The sequence below is a fragment of the Myotis lucifugus genome, unplaced genomic scaffold (assembly GCF_000147115.1).
Source record: "Myotis lucifugus unplaced genomic scaffold, Myoluc2.0 scaffold_91, whole genome shotgun sequence".
In the NCBI taxonomy this organism is placed as follows: Eukaryota; Metazoa; Chordata; class Mammalia; order Chiroptera; family Vespertilionidae; genus Myotis; species Myotis lucifugus.
In genome coordinates this window covers 2,666,665-2,671,833 of record NW_005871139.1, presented here as the reverse complement: position 1 = coordinate 2,671,833, position 5,169 = coordinate 2,666,665, and positions in this window count along the sequence as shown.

The window sequence follows — 5,169 nt, the reverse complement described above, 5'->3', positions numbered from 1 at the left end:
TTTTATTATTATAAATATAAATGTTCCATTCTAGTTAGCAGACATCCTTTCATCTTTTATCTATTAAGCTCCTATAAACAGCCAGACACCTGCTAACTGCATTATCTCAATTAAACCTAATACAGTATTATGAGGTTGATACTTTAATTATCTCATTTTACAAAGAAACAAAAAGACATGGAGAAGTTAAGTAACTTGTCAAGATTATCAGCTCACAAGAGATGAGATTGGGATTGGAACTCAAACATGCTGACCCTGAGGTCATTTTGTTAACCACCACCCTATATGGCCAATCTTGACCAGCAGTAAGCATCAAGTATTACATATGAATGTGCTGGGTAAATTGGTTCCTGACTGCAAACAGACCTCTAGTCTCCAAATATTTTTTTATGCTACACATTACCATTATACTATCTCCATAGCCACTAATCATACATAAAACCCTAATAATGACAATTATTATTGAAGTTGGCTAGTGTATCTCTGTAATTTTCATTTTTCATGTGTTACATAATGCTTTTTTTTCCTTCAACATTTCTTCTTGGCCAATAATTTATTATTTTTGTTAAACCAAGAGAACAATTTATTAAATGAGGTTATTACAAGTAAATCTCTTATAGAGAAAAAAAATCATGGTTCTTGTGTTTTCCATTAATTATAATGGCAAATATAGGTTCCTTCTGTATATTAAAATTGATTTTCCTCTCCATTTTAAATTCTTTTTTTTCAGTTCTTTATTGATTAAGGTATTACATATGTCTCCTTTTCCCCCCATTGCCCCGCCCCCCTTGTGTCTGTGTCCATTGGTTATGCTTATATGCATGCAAACAAGCCCTTTGGTTGATCTCTACCCCCTCCTCCCCTCCCCTGCCTTCCCTCTGAGGTTTGACTGTCTGTTCGATGTTTCTCTGAACAGACACATTTTCAAGGAAAAGGAATTGGCACTGTATAAAAAAATTGGTGAATCTATAGTTATACATATTAAGTGAAACTAAAATATATAAGGAATGTATCTTTTCTTGAATCCCCAATTTACAATGTAATCTTCCTTTAAATTAACTAATCAACTATTTGTCTGATAAGATTCTACTGTAATTACATTCAACTTTCATTATATAGGACTTAATTGATCCAAGCATGCTAGCTTGATGTCTAGTGGCTGGTTTATACCAGGGATTCCTACTTGGTGGTTAGGAGTTTATGGGTATTGATTAGCCACACTCCAGGGTCTGATGGGCCACATTGACTTCAAGATGCCTCCTGGAAAAATGGGATCCATGGTAACTAGTTGCCTTGTCAAATAGTGATTTCACTAAATTCTTGTCCTGGAAATGAAACTGCCTAGTTTTATTTGAAGAAATAAAATAGGATTGACCTCCTAGCATTGAATTTCCACCAATAATTCAAGCAAAGTTTGAGTTTTAAGTATAGAAAACAAAATCAAATTATTGTTTTGGTACCTGCATATAATAGATGGACCACATAATAATGATTCTGTAGTGGATATGCATATGTGTGTGTTTTTAAAAAAAATGTCAGAAGGAACTAACCCAGTTACTTTTTTCTGGGCTTGTAGAACACTACTGTGAGGTTGTAGAATGTTGTAACTCTCTTGGGAAGTTGCCCAGGGGCTCTAGGAGAAGGTTACAGGTGTTGACTCCATAAAGAAGTCCTCAAGTCAACAATTCTGGCTGAAAGTTACCATTCAGCTCCAGTGAATGGTGGTTCTTTTTTTTTTTTTTTTTAATATATTTTATTGATTTTTTACAGAGAGGAAGGGAGAGAGATAGAGAGTCAGAAACATCGATGAGAGAGAAACATCGATCAGCTGCCTCCTGCACACCTCCCACTGGGGATGTGCCCACAACCCAGGTACATGCCCTTGACCGGAATCGAACCCGGGACCCTTCAGTCCGCAGACCGACGCTCTATCCACTGAGCCAAACCGGTTTCGGCAATGGTGGTTCTTAATATTCTTGGGAACCACCTATTGGGGAACAGAGAATAAGTAACTCTAGGTAAAGCCAACCTGACATTTGAACTTCAGGGTTTAGAGGTTAATAGATTTTCATAGAAAGGCTATCAATCATTTGTACAGTGCTCTGCCCACAGCAAAAGACTTGTGTCGTCTCCATGAATGTTTAAAAATGAGCACAGGGCCTGCCGGTGTGGTTCAGTGGTTGAGTGTTGATCTATGAATCAGAAGATCACGGTTCGATTCTCGGTCAGAGCACATGCCTGGGTTGTGGGCTCAATCCCCAGTGGAGGAACCTGCAGGAGGCAGCCAACCAATGATTTTCTTATCACTGATGTTTCTATCTCTCTATTCCTCCTCCTTCCTCTCTGAAATGAATAGAAATATTTTTAAAAATGAGCACAGGCATAGGTATTTGACAATTTGGAATCAAATTCTGGCTCTATCACTGTGACCTTGGGTAAATAAGTTAACCTCTTTGAGCCTGTTTCCTTATTGATAAAAGGAATAGTAATATCTACCTCACCGGAATGTTGACAGGATTACATGGAATCATGCACGTAGAGTTCTCACTACAATGCCTGGAACACAGTACATGCTAAATAGATAATTATTATTAAATGCCTGAATCAACAAAATTAGGGATTAATTAGATTTAGCAAATGGACCTCCTCTGTCCAAATCTTGAGAGATAACCAGAGGGTATAAAATTGAAGGGGGTGAGGGAACCAAGTGGGGGCAGAGGGGAGGCAAATTTGATGTCCAGTCTTCCCTCTACATTTTAGGCCAACAGGTTAGCCAAGCCTCCTGTCTCTGATAGTCTGCCATTGGAATGAAAAAACATGGGTAAGCAGATGATATCAGGATGCTTCCCTGTCATCCCACAGGGGACTCCAGTTTTTATAAAGTGAAGTCTTTCTGACTAGCCTACAAAGTAATTCATCAGAAATGAGACCCAGGCCTTTTTGGAACCGAGTCTTGTCCACCAGTGTTTAAGTGGCTAACTGGGTAGGAAAATCCCAGGCTTGAAGCTTAATTATCTCACGGTGAGAAGTCCCTCTAGTACGGGCAGGCAGGAGAGGCCTGCTCTTGGCCTGGAACAGGGGAAATTTGTGGGTTAAGCCAAGTGTTTATCTGAGAGAGGATGAAAAGCTTATTTGGAGACAACAGTAGCCCCATGGAATAATGTTGGGACTCAAATGGTTGGGGGCAAGTGGGGAGGGCTGGTGTAGAGCTATTAAGGGATTCCTAGGGCCCATCAGTGGGATCCTTTGTACAAGTCTTACCTGGAAGCTGGATATGTAAAATAGAGCTTCTATGATGGAATTAGAAAGAGGACCGAGAGTGCCCAATGAAGGTCAATCCTTCACAATCTTAACTCTGTGCTTTATACTTTTCCAGTAACCCCATCCCTCACCTCAACATCACTTTTGCTTTAGTACCTGCCTATATTTAATTTCCTTCATATGCTCTCTATTTGGCTCAGAAAATCCTTCGCCATTTCTGTGCTTTCAAACAAGTCACCTTTTAAGACCTTAATCAATCGTCACATCTCCTGCAAAGTCTCCCCTAACTTGTTTTGGTTAGTCATTCTATATTATTTATTCATTTGTTCACCCTACAAATATGTATTTATTAAATCTCTATTGTGTATGAGACACTGCTAGGCATTGTGGATATAATACAAATCTGATATGTACCCACTGCCAACTAGATATCCTTCCATGTCTCCCTCTAAAATTAAAATGCTTAGCATGTTTATATGCATAGCCCGTGGACATGGGCAATAGGGTGGTGAAGACTTGGGGGTGGGTGGGTAGAGGCTGGGAGGAGGGGGATAAACGGAAGACATCTGCAATACTATCAACAATCTACACTAATAAAAGAGAAACATGGTAATTGGCGTACGACCGCTACCCTTCCCATTGGCTAATCACGGGCAATATGCAAATTAACTGCCAACTAAAATGGCAGTTAACCGCCAACAAAGATGGCGGCTAATTTGCATATTGCCGGCAGGATGGGGCAGCGCCATCGTGCCTGTCCCTCCGCCATCCAGGCCTGCTATCTGTGACCTGGATGGCGGGCGACCCAACCCAGGGCTGGCGGGGCGTGACCGCAGCTGTCCCCTACTGGCCAAGACCCCAACTGGCTCTCCCACCAGCAGACCGGGGCTGGCCTGGCGGCTTCGGCTTCCGCCCGAAGTCACGCCCCCCAGACCCGCTGCTGCCAGCAGACCAAGGCTGGGGAGGCAGAGGCCCCCAACCCGCTCCCCCCAGCAGACTAGGGCTGGGGAGGCGGCTGCTGCGTTTGCCCGCACTCACGCCCCAACCCGCCTGATCGCCCCCAAACCGCTCCAGCTGGCAGACCTGGGCTGGCGGGTTGCCAGGGACCCGCATTCCCACGGGCAGACCCGGGCTGGCGGGGCGGCTGCGGCGTCCGCCCGCAGTCACGCCCCCAACCCGTGAGAGCGGGGAGAGGGTGGGGGGGGGCGATCGCCCGCACTCACGCCCCCAACCCGCTGGCAGACCGGGGCTGGCGAGTTGCCCGGGACCCGCATTCCCGTGGGCAGACCCGGGCTGGCGGGGTGGCTGCGGCGTCTGCCCGCAGTCACGTCCCCAAACCGCTCCCGCTGGCAGACTGGTATACAGGGAGATATTAGAATAAGTTTAATCACTTTATCAGTCATTATTTGCATCAGTGTTGTTTTTACATCATGAGTTTGTTGTTATATCATTTTATTACTGTTTATTTATTAATAAAATTATGTATTATTTTCATATACATTGTACTCATTTCCTTTTATCTCTCACACTTTTATTATAGAGAAAGGGCAAATAGCAATATTAAATATTTCCTCTAATTAATTCCCTTTTCAATGTGCACGAAATTTCGGTGCACTTGGGCCACTAGTTTTATATAAATGCTTAGCATGACTAACATCATTCCTTAAATTATCTGGCCCCTGCCTAGTTTTCAAGGGCTGCTTCCCCGCATCCTGTTTTATTTCACCACCTTATCTTGTCCCCAAGGACTTTGAGTTGCTCTCTTAAATTGGCTCTCTCTCAAGTTGCTGTTTCGTTTGGTCTGTGCGAGATTCCCCTTTCTTGGTTACTTGAACTCCAACCAGTCTTTAAACTTTATTTTTCTGGAAGCATTTTTTGTGTTATGGAGGTCCTTCCTTAAAAGATTAC